An 18,966-nucleotide genomic window follows, 5' to 3' on the forward strand; every position below is an offset into this window, starting at 1 on the left:
CCACTGAACAAAAATAAACAAGTAAACTAGTAAAGAAAGTCTTAAAGTCGGGCGGGGCCGACTTTACGACCACTTTGCTAATTTAGAAGAGCTCCGCATAACAATTAAAAGTTTTTATGGGAGAATTCTATCACACACGCTATGATTATGATTATAATTTAAAGTTCAAAGGACTAAATATGCCGAAGCATTTGTATCTTTTAAATTCGGACTTGTATTGCCGATTTGGTACACAATTAATTTGAATTCGAATAAAAGTATATATGGGAGCTATATCCAAATCGGAAGCGATCTCGATAAAATTTGGCAAAGATATTTCTGAGCTGTATTTGATATATTTCCCTGAATATCGTTGTTACGGACTGCATATTACGGCTGTGGGTAACAAATATGACAAATCGGATGAACATTATATATGGGAGCTATAGCTATATCTGAGCCGATCTTCACCAAATTTGACATACTAGCTTCTAGACTCAATTCGGTCGTAAGTGCCAAATTTTATCCAATTTGGGCAAATATTTGACGTTTGGTGCACAATAAAAGGTAAATCGGACGAAGTTATGGGAGCTATATTTATATCTGAACCGATTTCGATCAAATTTGGCATACTTATTTTCAGGTCCAATCTGATCGGACCTTGCAAAATTCCATACTATTCCGGCTGATATTATACGTTTGGTGCTCAATAAAAGGCAAATCGGACGAAGATATATATGGGAGCTATATCTAAATTTTGACCGATTATCTCCAATTTCAATAGGGTTCGTCCTTGGGCCAAACAAATGATTTATGCAAAATTGCATCTGAATAGGGCAATAAATGCGATCTGTACTTTGTTTACAAAAATACATGGACAGACAGACGGACAGACAGAATGTGATTCGACTCAGAATGTGGTTCTATGCAGATCATCAAAAGGAACTATGGGTCTATATCGTTTCCTTTTGCCTGTTACAAACAAATGCACAAAGACATAATACCCTGACCACCTTGTGGTGTAGGGTATAAAAAGCAGTAATTTCGGCCGGGCCGAACTTTGAATACCCTCCACCATTTGGAACGAATTAGAAAATTTTCAAAAATTTTCTTCGAACTTGATCTGCCTGCAGACAAAAGAGAGATCTGTGCAGAACTTTAGCTTCCTATCGTAATTCGTTTAGATTGTAGAGCGATTACACCAGACGGACTGACGGACGGACAGGGCTAAATCGTCTTAGAATATATATACTTTGTTGGGTCTAAAATGATTATTTCGATGAGTTACCAACGGAATGACGAACCTAATATACCCTCCATACTATGTATGGTGGAGGGTATAAAATATGTTTTAATATTTCCCTCCCAAAAATCGTGGACTTTTTCTAAAGAATTTCTCGGAATTTCCTTTTTTCCTTTTTTCTCTGTGTACTGAACAAAGTCATTCCTAATGACTCTTGCTGGAGTAAACATGTTGTGGATTTCATGTAAATTACAGCAAAGCGTACCTCCAATTATAGCTTCAGCAAGAAATGAAAGTGTTTTAATGGCTAACACAGCGAATACTTATTTTCTTCATACCACACTTGGTTGAAAAGAAAAAAAATTTCCAAAATGAAAACGATAAACACTCGAAAGGTGAGTCCTGTTCCATTCTAAGAGAATATCAGAGAAATAGCGGCAGCAGTGATTTTTTTCGCTTTGACCAGCCTTTTGGCTGTTGTGTCTGCGGCAACAGTAATCTGGCGTTCATTAATTGCAAGTCATGGCTTTGATGATTAACGACCCGTGCATTGAAACAGGTCTCCGCCGGATAATTTTCTCAATGATTACTTTCGTGTGTCATTGTTGTAGTTGTTGATTATCCAGCATCCAGTCGCTGCAGTCATCATGCAAACATACGTACATAGTTGGCGAACTATAATAATGAGGCTGTGGCAATCAGCCTTGTATGGTGTTGGCGGCCTGTGGACAACAATGTTTATGGTTCTGCGAGTGCATTGTGTGCAATTAGTAACATTTGGTTCTGACTTTTATGACCCAAACCGTAGACTCCAAACGGCGGTACATACACTCAAACATTTACATACCCAGTTCCGAGTCCAGATAACAATGACTCTTGTTTGGCCTTCTGCATTGGAGACAACAAATTTTCCAGTCATGCCGCAGATTCCTTTAAAGAGTTTATTGATTTCATGGATGGACAATCATTTGTCATAGCCGCGGTTCTGGTCGTTCTGGTATGAATGCTCTTGCCTTTAATTTACTTTCATTTGACTTTTGGCATGTCTGCCATTCCTGATACCAAACGAAACGAAGTTAATTTCGAATGAAAGTTTTCCATCGAAGGACAAAAGTCCTAGGACAATGATGATTATTGTGGAGGACAATAAGTAATTGATAAAATAATCGATTGCTTTGCAGAGAATGTTTCCTTTGTCGTCAGCACAAAAAAAATGCAACTTCTGCTTCCATGAACATTTTAATCTGGTTTTTTTTTCTGAGTTTTGTAAATTTTGTCAATATCCTTGTGGACGAATGATGCACTTTGTGTTTTTTTCTGTAAAACTACTTTGATTTCCAGTAAAAGTTATCTTTTCTTTGTTTGTTTTCATGTCGTTGATGGGCAAACAATATGCCATTGATAATGGTCTAATGTCGAGTAATTTGTGGCTAAGTAATTCAATTTATTGAAGTAAACACAGCTAAATTTTGTGGAAGAGAATGATTTCTAACAGCTAGCTAAAATTATTTGCTATACCTTTAAATTTCAATTATATTGCAGAAGGTTTTTATACCCTACAACACTATGTGTTGGGGGTATTATAAGTTTGATTGGGCCAAAAATTATTTAACACCACGAAATATTGGTTTCCCACATAGAAAAGTGTATATGGATCTTCCTATCTCGCCGAGCTGAGTCGATCTAGCTATGTATGTCCGTTAATTTGTAATCACTCTACAGGTCGCAATTGTGGCCCGATCTTCACGAAATTTAGTATGGAGGTGGGGTTAAGGTCAGAATAGAACCCTATTTCTTTTGGAGATAATCGCATAATATTTAGAGGTCGAAATGGACCAAAAACTGAAAAAAATGCCTGATTTTGCAGTTGCTCTACAGGTCCCAATTACGGACCAATCGACGCGGAAAATAGCATGGGGCTAGAGCTTAAGGCTGGGCAGAAGCCTTCCAATTTTGATGGTCATCGGTAATATTTAGTGGGTGAAATAAACTATAACATTTGTGTTATATAAAAGTCAAATTTTCCATTAAACCCCGAATATTTTTAGTCCCGGCGAAATCACAAATAGACGAACATGGCAATTCTGACCGTTACGTAGATGCCGATATATCGGATATATACAGCAAAATATATACAATGTGTATAAACAATGGAAGAGGAAGTAAGATAAAATGCTTATATCTCAAGAATGGCTGGACCGATTTTGACAAATTTTGTCAATTCTGAATGTCATCCTGGCATAAAAGAATAAAATCTAAAAAAATCGCATAAAAGATGCCAATAATGATGTAAATATAGATTTTGTAGTATTTTGTGACATTTTTTTTATTTTTTCATGTTTTTTATCGCATGCTATTTTTTCAATTTGACTTATAATATTGAGGCGTACATTTTATAATATTTTTTCACCTTACAACACAGGTTGGGGCTAAAATTTCCTGATTTTGCACTTGCTCTATAGGCCACAATTATGAACCAATCGACGGGAAAAATTACATGGAGTTAGAGTTTTGGAGTGGGCAGAAACCTACCAATTTGGGCGGTCAGCGAACAATAATTAGCGGGTAAAATAGACGCCAAATTTTATGTAAGAAAATAGAAAAATGTCCACTAAACCGCGAATATTTTCAATCCCAGCCAAATCACAAATACATTAAAAGAGCACTTCTGATGCTAATATGATGCTAATAGCCAAGAAATCAGGTATATAACAAAATAGGTACACTACATATGTAAAAGAATTGATCTTATGTATTCTGCATATAAATCAAGAACCGCTTTACCGATTTTCGCAATTCCAACAAATTCGGAATGGTCTCTTGCCAGAAAACGATAAAATCTAAGAAATTCGCGGAAAAATATACCAATAAAAAAGTAAATATTTTTTGTCGAATTTTTTCAATTTTTGTCATATATTTTATCGCATGCGATTTTTTCAATTTGACTTACAATTTTGAACTGTATACTTTCTAAATTTTTACACCCCCAACACTACGTTTTGAGGGTATTATATGCATGTCGCAATTATCGTCCGATCCTCACGAAATTTTTCATGGGGTCAAAATTAAAGCCTCTTTTTTTAAGATGGACATTTAGAGGTGCAAATTGACTAAAAATAATATTTTTTCTAATTTTGTAGTCGCTTTATAGGCCACAATTGAAAACTTATCGACACGGAATTTAAGAACAGAGACATCATTATTATTTTTTTTCAAAACCGAAATCTTCCAAAATTAATTTGGACAAAAATGACTTCGAACATATTGTAGTGTTGTAGGGTATCACATGGTCGGGCACGCACGGGTATAGCCTTGCTTACTTGTTGTAAATATAGTTGTGAAAGGGATACTTCTTGAACTTACATACAGGGTTGCCCATATTCGACGGACCCATGGGCCCATTCCAATCGAAGAGGCTTGTCCGCAGGCAACATTCTTTGCGTCAATTGAATTTTGTACGGGAACAAATGCAAATCAAGGCGAATAATCCGTTGTAAAGTGGACCGAGCCATGCCCAACTGCTGAGAACGGCGTTTTTGGGATGTTCTTGGGGACCTCTCAACACTGGCTCGTACGGCAGCGATATTCTCGGCCGATCGCCTTGGTCGACTTTTATATGGCCTCTTCGGATTAGAAAGAGCCTTACCAGTCGAAAATTTTTCGTATAAACGCTCAATGGTGTTCTTAGAAGGAGCACTTCTCACATTTTTTAATGTTTTAAAAGCACGTTGAGTTTTCACAATTGACTTCTTTTGTTGAATGTAAATTTCAGAGAGCTCCCGTGGCGTGTATTGGTTCATGGTAAAAATCTGATTGGACTGACGCTTGCGATGTCATTAAGCGATGTGACATCTCTGTCAAAAATTATGGCGTTGCCAGATGGGTCCGTCGAATATGGGAAACCCTGTACACTCTGGACGTCCTCTATAAAGAGAAGAGTTTTCCAAGTCTTCTATAAAGATAACCCCTTTCAAGGTCTACTATAAAAAAGAGCTGTACTTCTACCCAATTTGGTCCTTAATCGAGAACAGATCTTTTTGAGGCCTTTACTTGTGAGATCGCATTTATGGTTATACTTTTAAAGGACTACCTTATTAAGGTTTTCTATTAAATAAACAATTTTTCTTCTATAAAGAAGATCCGTTTAGAATATAAGTCCTTCTAAGGTCTTTATAAAAAAAATACATTTCCAGGGTTTTCTATACATAGAACCTCTTCTTTTGTAGATAAGCAAACTTTTAAGTAAACTTTTATAAAGTAAAGTTTTTTAGGATCTACCATAGGTTGTCTACTTTATTGTACGCGAAATATGTGGTCCTTTCGAAATCTTCTATGCATAAAATACCTTTCTAAGCCTCTATATTTCTAAGTTACTCGTCCGAGAGCTGTTATTCCAGTGACAGCTCATTATATTGTTTACAAGCGTACAAAAGCATTTTGGTGAGAATTTTCCAGAAAAAAAGTTATTCGTGATTAAAATTCAAGCATGATAGTGTGATTTCTTAATATTTGGCTGGAAAACCACAAATGGCTATCGTTGGGGCACTCCAGCATTTAAATAAATTTGAATAAATCTTTTGTGTGCCATAGCTCGTTTCCGCGATATTGGTGGAGTAGCCCGACGTCAAGGAAGTGGACAGAAGAAAACAGCAACTTCAGCAGAAATGGTTCGAAAAGTAAAGAAGCGACTGGATCGAAACCCGCGACGCAGTGGCTAAGAAATGGCTCGTGAGCTGAACATATCACAATATTCCATTCGGGAAATATTGAAAAATGAGCTCGGGGTAAAGCCATTGAAATTCCAAAATGTGCAAGAACTTACATCGCAACAGAAATCTCAAAAGAGCTTAAGAGTTGCTTTGCTTGGCCGAAAGTGGTGAACTGCTGCTTTCTCCGATGAGACAAAATTCGTTGTCCAGCAGTTTGTAAACAAACAAAGTGATCGTGTTTACTTGCCAAAGAGGTCAGCTGAAAATGTGTTGGCCACCAGAACTCAAGCGCCGGCCATGGTGATGGTGTGGGCCAACATAACAGTCGATGGTCGCTCTCCGCTGGCATTAATCGACCGTGGCATCAGAATAAATGCCGAATATTATAGCGAAAATATTCTGGAAGGTGTATTAAAGCCTTGGGCACGCAAACATTTTGGCCGCAGACCTTGGACATTCCAACAGGACTCAGCACCATCGCACTCAGCACGCACCGTCCAAGAATGTTACAAAATGAGGTTTGTTGCTTCATTTCCAGGGCACAATGGCCACCAATATCACCGGATACCAATCCCTTGGACTATTGTTTCTGGAGTATTTTGGAAAGCAAAGTTGCCACAAAAAAAATTTCAAAGTGTCGATCACCCAAGCAAGGGCTTCGCCGGGAATGGGTCAAAATACTGCTGAGCAACATTCGGTTAGTGTATGACGGTTTCATTGACCGTTTGAAGGTCATAATTCGTGCCAAAGTTGACCAATTCGAACAAATCTAAACTTATTTTAAAATTTTAAGCTATTTCCGACATTTTTTGCTTTCATTCAATAAAATGTAAAAAAATGTGAAAATGATGGCATTTGAATTTGTTGCAGTTTTGTGATCTCATTTTTTGTACGCACATTTTAACATTATCACATATCTCATATAGAGTGAAGGCTCATCAGTAAGTACTTACTCCATAGAGGGTCAACAATTTGAATAACCATATACAGAAGTCAAAATATATTTAAACCATCGAACTTTGGCTGAGGGCATAAATCTGCCAGCAAAACCGACTGTTATTTTTATACCCTCCACCTTGGAAAGGAGGGTATATTAACTTTGTCATTCCGTTTGTCCTCCATCCTTAAATATTCGTCGTAGACCCCATAAAGTATATATATTCATAATCAGCATAAAATTCTAAGTCGATTTAACGATGTCCGTCTGTCTGTTTGTTGAAATCACGATACAGCCCACATTATGTAACGTAGAGCACCAAAATTTAGCAGAACAATTTGTATTGTGTCTAGGATGGTTGGTATTGAAAATGAGATATATCGGTCCACGTTCTGGTATAGTCCCCATATAACGGTACCTCCCGATATTCGGTATTTTGATGATTTATGCCACATTTTTTTCACGGATTTGTCTGAAAATTGGAATTTGTAGGTCGTAACGGGTCCCTTTGCGTGTGGAAAAACATTGCATGTATAGGTCCACGTTTTGGTATAGCCCCCATATAAAGGCACCTCCCGATATTCGGTATTTTAATTTTTTTGCCACATTTTTTCACGGATTTGTCTAAAAATCGGTATTTGTAGGTCGTAATGGGACCTAGTTCGTTTGGCGAAACATTGTATGTATAGGTTCTCGTTTTGATATAGTCCCCATATAACGGTACCTCCCAATATTCGGTATTTTGATGATTTTTGACACATTTTTTTCAAGAATTTCTCTTTCCCAGTTCGTGTGGCGAGTCATTGTAATTATAGGTCCACGTTTTGGTATAGTCCCCATATAACGGTACCTCCCGATATTCGGTATTTTGATGGTTTTTGCCACAGTTTTTCACTGATTTGTCTAAAAATTGGTATTTGTGGGTCATAATGGGTCCTAGTTCGTGTAGCGAAACATTGTATGTATAAGTCCACGTTTTGATATAGTCCCCATATAACGGTACCTCCCAATATTCGGTATTTTGATGAAGTTTTTTGACACATTTTTTCAAGAATTTCTCTAAAACTTGGTGGTTGTAGATCATAATGCGAGTCATTGTAATTATAGGTCCACGTTTTGGTATAGCCCCCATATAACGGTACCTCCCGATATACGGTAATTTGATGATTTTTGCCACATTTTTCACGGATTTGTCTAAAATTGGTATTTGTAGGTCATAATGGGTACTAGCTCCTTTGGCGAAACATTGCATGTGTAGGTCCACGATTTGGTATAGCCCCCATATAACGGTACCTCCCGATATTCGGCATTTTAATGGTTTTTGCCACATTTCTTCTAGTATTTCCTTTACCCTAAGATGGAGGGTATTAAAAGTTTGGCCCGGCCAAACTTAATGTTTTTTTTTTTACTTGTTTAACTTGTTTTTTAAAAGTTGGTTAGATAACCAATTGACTATTCTGTGTTGCGATATATTGTTTTCCAATATTTAATTATTCCCCCTAGTAGTTCCTGGTTCCCGTGCTTATTTTGCATCTTAGTTAGCATATTCTACCAACATAACCTCAAGCATTACAACTTTTATTGCAAATAAACTTGATAACCAATATATTAAAAACAAATCCTTTTTTGTACAATCCTTTTCATAAAACTTATTTATTTGATTGCCATTAGTTAACATATGCTATTTCGACAACAATTAGGTTTTCCAAATGTTTTCATTCGATTGAGCATTTAAATTAACTTCAAATTGCAAAAATCAAGGGGAACATCACATGGCTGCAATCATGCAGAACATCAGCAACAACATGCTCTTCGACAGAAATCAATCAATCCATCAATCAGGCACTTTGTTGATATGCAAATTGCAAACTTCCTTCAATGGAGAGCCGTCCGCCGAAATCGATATTCGATTCGATACGAAATGAATGTAGCAAAGAAAAAAAAACTAATACAATTGTTACAACCATAATGGAAATCCTCGAGCATTTAAAATGCATACCATAAAACCCTGAAATCCATTTTCATTCACCTATAAAGGCAATGACAACAATAACAACAACAAAATGGCAACAGACTTGTGAAGTGAAAAATGTTATCTCTAAATCTGATCAAATAGGTTTAATGTATTGAAATTGTTTCGTCAAATTCGCCGCTATTGTTGAAACAACAACAAGTAACGAATGGTTTGATTTTGGGTTTGGAATTTTGAAACAAAAGCTAAGTCATCACCACTACCACCACCACCGCTAAAGCCTTTCCAAACAATGCTACAATTCGTGGTAGCCATGGTAATCTGTCGGATAAATCTCAACAGTCCCATTATCATCCACATCAGCGTCATCAAAGAAAAACTAAAACCGAAATACCTTAAAAACGAAAAGACGGAAAACGGGAATGTTTTGCCAATGTTGGCGAAAAAATGCAAACATTTGTTTATGCCAGCCACCGTAAATTACTGCTGAAACAACAACAGCTATGGCATATTTTTGCCAAAGCGTTTCATTTTCGTCGCTAAAGGATTTGTTGCTCTTTAGAGAAATTTAATTTTTGCAAATATCCAGACTTGGGTCTGCTGAACATCTTTTTTTTTTGTGAAGACTGCGGATTTAGACAAGACAAATTTTAGAGCCAACGTAAACAAATATGTTTAGAGTTTGCCCAAAGGATTAGTGAATAACGTGAGGTTATGACAGGATGAAATGAATGTCATAGAAGGGGAAATGTTTTTCATTTTTTTTTCATAAAAATTAATTGAGAATTGCAATGAATTGTCGGAAAGGGGTTGCTAGGAACTTTTGAAGGGATGGAGTAAAAGATACCCTACGGAAAGTGACCATTCCATTCAAGTGTAAATATCAAGTGCACGCAAATTTGATTGCGTATTCCTATATAAATCAGTAAAGAAAGGTAAAAAGTCGGGCAGGGCCGACTATATGGGTATCACTATCACCACTATACATATTTAGTAAAGCTACCGGTAACGAATAAATGTTTATATTGGGAATTTATATGAAGCAGATCATACCAACTATGAATCTTTTTATACCCTCTGACATATGGCAACAGAGAGTACATATATCCTTTGGCTCATCGAAATAACAGATTTAGACCCTAGGTCTCCTTGGACCACATCCGCTGTAGGACATTTGGAAGCGATCTGCCTGGCTGGTGCGCCCAATAACTCTCGAAGGGAGCATCCAATATCATTCAAACGCGGTACATCGTAATATTTTTATCAAACTTAGATCGAATTCGAAGAATATCGATCCACGTCTTCTGATACCTCCCCCACAAAAGGTCAATCAAATATTATCCCATTTTGTCCAAACTTTGCAAATTCTTACATTTCTATCAGTGCTAGCTCAGGTCAGCCGAGAATGGACAATATCGGCCCCTTCCATCATGGATCTCCCCCACAAAGGGCTTTAAGTTTTGAACAATTATAACTCTTATAAAATGCAAAATATGCATCCGATCCAACAACGATCCAAAATTTTGAACTACCATGAAGCTCAGAAGAGCGAAATGAGCCTCCGATCACTTTCAAACTCGGCACATCTCAATATTTCTACTATGAAGATGGAATATATAGGATTACTCTCCCACACAACAAGTCAAAATTTTAAATATTTTTAATTCGTATAAAATGCGAAATATGCATCCGATTATCTTCAAATTTCGCACATCCCAATAATTCTACTATCACAAGACCTGGTGTGAAGATGGTAGATATCGATTCACTCCTGCTGGTACCTCCCTTACAAAGTGGTCAACATTTTGAATAACCACTAAACTTATAAAGCAGCATCAGATTATTTTTAAACCTGGCACATCCTAATATTTCTATCAATACAAAATCAGGTGGGATGATGTAATAATTTTGAACAATTATAACTCTTATGAAATGTAAAACCAGTAAAGAAAGTCTTAAAGTCTGGCGGTGCAGACTTTATGATACCCTACACCACTTTGCTAATTTAGTAGAGCTCCGCATAAAAATTAAAAGTTTTTATGGGAGAATTCTATCATACACGCTATGATTATAATTATAATTTAAAGTTCAAAGGACTAAATATGCCGAAGCATTTGTATCTTTTAAATTCGGACTTGTATTGCCCATTTGGTGCACAATTAATTTGAAATCGGATAAAGATATATATGGGAGCTATATCCAAATCGGAACCGATCTCGATAAAATTTGGCGAAGATATTTCTGAGCTGTATTTGATATATTTCCTTGAATATCGTTGTTACGGAGTGCATATTACGGCTGTGGGTAACAAATATAACAAATCGGATGAACATTATATATGGGAGCTGTAGCTATATCTAAACCGATCTTCACCAAATTTGACATACTAGCTTCTAGACTAAATTCGGTCCTAAGTGCCACATTCCATCCCATTTGGACAAATATTAGACGTTTGGTGCACAATATAAGGTAAATCGGACAAAGTTATATCTGGGAGTTATATCCAAAACTGAACCGATCTCGATAAAATTTGGCACATGTATTTCTGGGCTGTATTTGATATATTTCCCCAAATATTGTTATTACAGAGTGCATATTACGGCTTCGAAGGACTAAAATAACAAATCGGATGAACAATATATATGGGAGCTGTGGCTATATCTGAACCGATTACGATCAAATTTGGCATACTTATTTGCAGGCATAATTTGGTTGCATTTGCAAAATTTCATACTATTCGGGCTGATATTACACGTTTGGTGCAAAATAAAATGCAAATCGGACGAAGATATATATGGGAGCTACATCTCAATTTTTACCGATTATCTCCAATTTCAACAGGGTTCGTCCTTGGGCGAATCAAATGATTTGTGCAAAATTTCATCTGGATAGGACAATAATTGCGAACTGTACTTTGTTTACAAAAATACATAGACAGACGGACAGACGGACGGACGGACAGACGGACATGCATAAATCGACTGAGAATGTGATTCTATGCAGATCATCAAAAGGAAATGTACAAAGACATAATACCCTGACCACCTTGTGGTGTAGGGTATAAAAAAGATTTCGAATGTCTTCATATTTCATACATCTCAATATTTCTAACAAGACAAGATCTCGTATGAAGAACAGATAGAATGGAGCACTACTTCTGGTACCTTTCCCACAACGGGTCTAAATTTTCAAAAACCATGAAGCACATCCCAATATTTCTATCAACACAAGATATTGTGTAAGGGTGGAATATATCCATTCATTTTTTCTGGTACTTCACAACAAAGGGTTAACATTTTTAATATTTATATATTTCATAAGATGTGAAATGAGCATCCGATTCAATATTTATATCTACACAAGATCTGGTATGAAGACGTAACATATTGGTCCAATCCTTCTGGTACCTCCCCCGCAAAGGGTCATAATTTCAATAAATATATGTATATATTTATCATAACTTGTGAAACAAGTCAGAGATTCTTGAAGTATCTGAATATTTATCTGAAACAGAGATTTGATGTGAACTCCTTCTGGTTCCTTAAAGATTAAAATTTTTATTAACAACTATTCGCATAAAATTTTAAATAAACGTTCATTAAATTTTGTCCCCAATATTTTTATTGGAATACATCGGACCACTATATCTAGAACCACCTCATGCACACTTCAACATTTTCCAAAAATAATCACATATCTCATATAGAGCGAAGGAAGTACTCGATATAGTCAAAATCTGACACGTTCTAATATTTATATCTGACTTAGCTACGATATAGAAAATATTGACCCATTTCATTTCGGTACCATCCGGGTCAACATTTAAATAATCATAACGCAAATCAAAATTTATTTTGATAAACGGTAATTTGCGGAGGGTATACATCGGTCGGCAAAACTGACTGATATTTTCTTACTTGTTTGAATACGTATTATGACTTTGGAACAGTTATAATTCGGAATCAGAGGGAATCCATCCATTCAATTTGGACTGATATTATTTGTTTAACAACACCCGCTATATCCATATCTGAACCGATCTCGATTAAATTTGGAAGAGGTATTTCCGAGCTGTATGAAATATCTGGTACCAAATTGCATTATTTTGGAGTGCACATTGCAAATGTGAGAGACTTTAATACCAAATCGGAAAAACATATATATGGGAGCTATATCTGAACAGATTTTCACTTAATTTGAAGTACTTTCTTTTGGGCTGAATTCGGTAAGATTTGTTCGAATTGGTCACCTTTGGCACGAATTATAGCCTTCAAACGGCCAATGAAACCGTCACACGCGAAGCGCTTGCTTGAGATGATCGACACTTTGGTATTTTTTAGTGCCAACCTTGCCTTCCAAAATACTCCAGCCACAATAGTCCAGCGGATTGGTATCCGGAGATGGCCATTGTGCGCTGGAAATAAAGCGAGGAACCTCATTTTGTAACCATTCTTGGGCGGCGCGTGCTGATTGCGATGGTGTTGAGTCCTGTTGGAATGTCCAAGGTCTGTGGCCAAAATATTTGCGTGCCCAAGGCTTTAATACACCCTCCAGAACATTTTCGCGATAATATTCGGCATTTATTCTGATGCCACGTTCGATTTATATGAGTGGAGAGCGACCATCGGCTGTTATGGTGGTCCACACCATCACCATCACCGGCGCTTGAGTTCTGGTGGCCAACCGAAGGTTCACATTTTCAGCTGACCTCTTTGGCAAGTAAACACGATTATTTTGTTTGTTTACAAACTGCTGAACAACAAATGTTTTCTCATCGGAGAAAACCAAATTCGACAGTTTACCACTTTAGCTCTATTTTCTTTCTGTTTCGGTGTAAGTTCTGGCACTTTTTGGAATTTCAATGGCTTTGCTCCGAGGTCATCTTTCGATATTTGCCGAATGGAATATTGCGATATGTTTAGCTCATGAGCCAATTTTCGGTCATTGCGACGCGGATTTCGATCAAGTCGCTTCTTTACTTTTCGAACAATTTCTGCTGATGTTGCTGTTTTCTACCGTCCACTCCCTTGACGTCGGGCTACGCTACCACTATCACGGTAACGAGTGATGGTACGAGACACAAAGGTTTATTCACATTTGAATGCTGGAGTGCTCTAACGATAGCCACTTGTGGTTTTCCGGCCAAATATAAAGAAATCACACCATCACGCTTGAAAACCATCACGAATAACTTTTTTTCTCGAAAAATTCTCACCAAAATGCTTTTGTACCCTTGTAAACAATATAATGAGCTGTCACTGGAAAAATTTTAAAAGCTGTCGGACGAGTGACTTAGAAATGTCAGCAATCTGAAGTTGGTTGCAGTTCTTTCATCTCACCCTGTATATATAGGAGATATATCTAAATTTTCAAAGATTATCTCCAACTACAATAGAGTTCGTCCATGGTCCAAACAAATGGTTTATGGAAAATTCCATCTGAATCGGTCTTTAATTGCCTCCCGTACTTTGTTTACAAAAATACACAGACCGACGAAGGAAAATGTGTTTCTATGTAGATCATCAAAAAGGAACTTTGGGTCTCTTCCGTTTCCTTCTGCATGTTACAAACAAATTCACAAAAACAAAATACCCTATATCACAATGTGGCGTAGGGTGTAGAAACGTATATTCTTTAAAAATTTCTGGTTTTATTTCAAATTCGTTAATTATTAAAACCCAAAACTTAATATCTAACTATATAATATAGTATTGAAAAGAACAAAAAGTTCATCCACCACGACATGGTATTGGTTGGCCATTGTGTTTGTATCCACAGGGAGAATATCTTACTGGAGCTTGCAGCAATAAAAAGCTTTGTATCTAATTAAGAAATTTCAAATAAAAAATAAATATTAATTATACATATTAACTATTGTTTTATGCTCTAAATATTTACATTATCTGTTGAATTCATTGTGAATGCCATTTCTTGGCCTCTCAGACATTTGATACTTATTATTGCAAATAAAATTAAATATAAAATTCTGACTTTCATGTTTATGCCGTAACAGATGGGGCCAAACTAAATGATTAATATTCAGTGCAGTGCAATTGTTGTTTACGAATAACTTAAGCTTGGGGAAAAGCTTTGAATTTTGCTGATAGGAATATTAGGATGGGCTGATGAATGCAGCTTGGGGTATTTTTATACCCTACACTACATAGTGGTAAGGGTATTATGTCTTTGTGCATTTGTTTGTAACAGGGAGAAGGAAGCGAGATGGACCCATAGATACTTTTGAGGATCTTCACAGAATCACTTTCTGAGTCGATTTATGCATGTCAGTCCGTCCGTCTGTTCATGTATTTTTGTGAACAAAATGCAGGTCGCATTTATTATCCGATTGATATTAAATTTTGCAAACAATATTTTTTTGGCCCAAGGACGCACCCTTTTGAAATTGGTGATAATCGGATCAGATTCAGATATAGCTCCATTGTATCTGCAACCGATTTCGGGTACATTGTGCACCAAATTGCCAATATACCTTCTATTGACCTGAATTTTGGTATATCCGACCGAATTCAGTGTAGAAGCAAGTACATCAAATTTGGTAGCTATATATATGTAGCTATAATAGCTCCCATATATATGTTTCATCCGATTTGGGATTTTATATCCCTCACATGCGTTATATACACTCCACAAAAATGATATTTGGTACCGGACATCAAATACTGCTCGAAAATACCTCTGTCAAATTTCATCGAGATGGGTTCACATTAGGATATATCTCCGATATATTTCTTAATCCGATATCAGGTTTATTGTGCACCAAATGGCTAATATGAGCCCACATGGACTGAGTTTTGGTAATTTCGACTGAATTCATCCTAGAAACCAGTACTTCAAATCGGTTCAGAAATAGCTATAGCTCTCATATATATGTTTTATCCGATTTGGTGTTTTAAAGTCCCTCACACGCGTAATATGCATTCCACAAGAATGATCTTTCGTACCAGATATCAAATACAGCGCTAAAATAAGTGTATCGAATTTTGTCAAGATTGGATATAACCCCCATAAATATCTTCAACCGATTTCAGGTTAAGTGTGCACCAAACAGCCAATATCAGTCGAAATTACCTGAATTTTGGGACATCCGATCAAATTTAGTTTAGAAGTAAATACATTAAATTATGTGAAAATCGGTTCAGATATAGCTATAGCTCCGCTTTATATGTTTCATCCGATTTGGTGTTTAAGTCCCTCATATTCGTAATATACAGGGTGAGATAATAAAAACTGGAACAAAGTCAATCGCCATAATTTGTACATTTTTTTGTCCAAATTGGTCACCTTTGGCACGAATTATGGCCTTCAAACGGTCAATGAAACCGTCACACGCTGCCCGAATGTTGCTCTGCGGCCGGGTATTCCCGGCGAAGCGCTTGCTTGAGGTGATCGACACTTTGGTATTTTTATACCCTACAACACTATGTGTTGGGGGTATTATAAGTTTGATTGGGCCAAAAATTATGTAACACCTCGAAATATTGGTTTCCGACATAGGAAAGTATATATGGATCTTCTATCTCGCCAAGCTGAGTCGATCTAGCCATAAATGTCCGTCTGTCCGTCTGTCCGTCTGTCCATGTTAATTTGTAATCACTACAGGCGGTATCCGAAATACACAAAAGGCGAACTTCTGGCTTTTTTATGCTGATTTCGTTGACGAATATAGCCAAATATCGTAGAGAAGCAAATCATATAGATGAGTCTAAATTTGGAGATACAGGGGGCTTCTTGCTTTTGGAGATGATTGCAAAATATTTAGGGCTTCAAATTAATCGACACGTCTGTGAAGAGAGTTAAGGACAGGGAAGCATTCAAACATTTTGGATAACCATTGGATTATATTTAGCTGTAAAGTGGACTACAACAACTAACAGCCCGACGGAGTACATAAATGTTGGGCAAATGTCCCTAGTCAAAATCCTAATTTCAAAAGCGAAATCTTGCAAAATGGATTTGGACATAAGGGGGCTTCTAACATATTGTAGTGTTGTAGGGTATCACATGGTCGGCCCCGCACGACCATAGCCTTTGCTTACTTGTTTAGTGCTAACCTTGCTTTCCAAAATGCTTCAGACACAATAATCCAACGGATTGGTATCCGGAGATTTTGGTAAGCCAATGTGCGCTGGAAATATAATATTCGCCATTTATTTGATACCACGGTCGATTAATACCAGCGGAGAGCGACCATCGGCTGTTATGGCGGCCCACACCATCGCCATGGCGGGCGCTTGAGTTCTGGTGGCCAACCGAAGGTGCACATTTTCAGCTTACCGCTTTGGCAGGTAAACACGATGATTTTGTTTGTTTACAAAATGCTGGACAACGAATGTTTTCTCATCGAAAAAAAAAACCAAATTCGGCAGTGTACCACTTTCGGCCAAGCGAAGCAACTCTTTAGCTCTTTTGAGTCTATTTTCTTTCTGTTGCGGTGTAAGTTCTTGTACTTTTTGGAATTTCAATGGCTTTACCCCGAGCTCATTTTTCAATATTTGCCAAATGGAATATTGCGATATTTTCCGCTCACGAGCCATTTTTCGGCCACTGCGACGAGGGTTTCGATCAAGACACTTCTTTACTTTTCGAACCATTTCTACTGAACCATTTCTACTCTTTTCCATGACGTCGGGCTAAGCTACCACGGTAACGAGCGATGGTACAAGACACAAAAGATTGATTCACATTTAAATGCTGGAGTGCTCTAACGATGGCCACTTGTGGTTTTCCAGCCAAAAATAAAGAAATCACACTATCACACTTAAATTCTATCACGAATAACTTTTTTTCTGGAAAATTCTCACCAAAATGCTTTTGTACGCTTGTAAACAATATAATGAGCTGTCACTGGATTAATTTTAACAGTTGTCGGACGAGTGGCTTAGAAATGACAGCAGTCTGAAGTTGGTTGCAGTTTTTTCTTCTCACCCTGTATACCACAATTTGAACCTATATGAAAAGTTCTTTGCAAGGATGTTTCCTGCATACTGGAAAATTTTCTCCTTAATTTTTGCTCTAAATTCTCAAAACATATTTTAGAGCATCAAATTAGAAAATGTTGATCTTCGTATTTTGTTGCTTTATATGTTTATAGGGTGTCTTTAGATATCGACCCAAAATACTTTCTTACCCACTTACCATTTTGTTTTTTAAATCTGCTTTTCAAGGTCACATAACCGGAATGTCGTGACAGCTTTTTATCGTCCTTATTTTTAAAATAAATAACAAACAGTCTCCTTTCCAATACATACATACATTAAATAAATTTGAGAAATTGTGTTGTTTCCATTCATCCAAAAAGGGTTGAGGGTTGCAAAAAAAATTTTAAATTTCTGGTCACTTGTTGGCCATGAATTAAAAGTTCGTTCTGACTGCTGACTGAAAAAAAAACAAAACATCCCCTTTGTTGAATGAAAATCCTAAAGGGACAACAATTTATGTGCACTGCATGTTTAAGGATTTAAACTTCACAACCAAAAAAAAATTTGAATTTCATTGCTGTTGTTGATTTTGTTGTTTTTTTTTTTTTTTTTCCTGCAAGTTTACTAAAGTCTCCTCATTCTCTGTATTTTAAGGACCCATATTGACATTTGATGTGTGTGTGTGGCAGCGATGGCGGGGTGGCCAGTGTCTATGTATCTGGCATCCCATGCCAAACGTGTCTGGGGTGTGGTCAATTTGTTTGGTCATGTGGATCGACATTGCACGTTGCATTGACTTTTATCTCAATGACCATGCAACAACAACAACATGAGGCAAAAATGATAATGCATGAAAAGTCTACACGCACGGACACAACTGTACCCACACTCTTGCATCGCTGCTGGTGGATGTAGTAGTCGCCTTATGGCCCAATAAACAAAACATTTTCACCCAGCGGTAGCAGCTCCTGACTTCGTCATTCACTGTAGAATCCTACCTACGATTTTTTGTTCCAGCAAGCACTTTGTTATAGACAGCAAGGATGGAACGAACGATGCGATTCAAGTATCCTTCATATGTTGCATTACCCTGCCAGACACATTTGCATGGATTCCTGCTAGGCTGCGAGTGTTTGTGTGTATGTGATACGATCCCTGGTATCCTTACGTGCAAGGGTGATTATAAA

The 18,966-nt window shown here is 37.1% G+C and overlaps 2 long non-coding RNA genes across 2 annotated transcripts in view; one reads left to right on the plus strand and one right to left on the minus strand.

Annotated features, from left to right (window-relative positions):
• The window catches only part of LOC131802333 (uncharacterized), a 116,433-nt gene that overhangs the window by 80,928 nt on the left and 16,539 nt on the right, over nucleotides 1-18,966 (plus strand). The window lies entirely within an intron of this gene.
• LOC109613591 (uncharacterized) lies at nucleotides 14,469-14,877 on the minus strand. Its single transcript, XR_002195086.2, has 2 exons — nucleotides 14,739-14,877; nucleotides 14,469-14,662 (listed from the first exon to the last, which is right to left on the minus strand). It is a non-coding gene; the product is annotated as an uncharacterized LOC109613591 (long non-coding RNA).

Source organism: Musca domestica, unplaced genomic scaffold, assembly GCF_030504385.1.
Source record: "Musca domestica strain aabys unplaced genomic scaffold, Musca_domestica.polishedcontigs.V.1.1 1, whole genome shotgun sequence".
NCBI classification, from domain to species: domain Eukaryota; kingdom Metazoa; phylum Arthropoda; class Insecta; order Diptera; family Muscidae; genus Musca; species Musca domestica.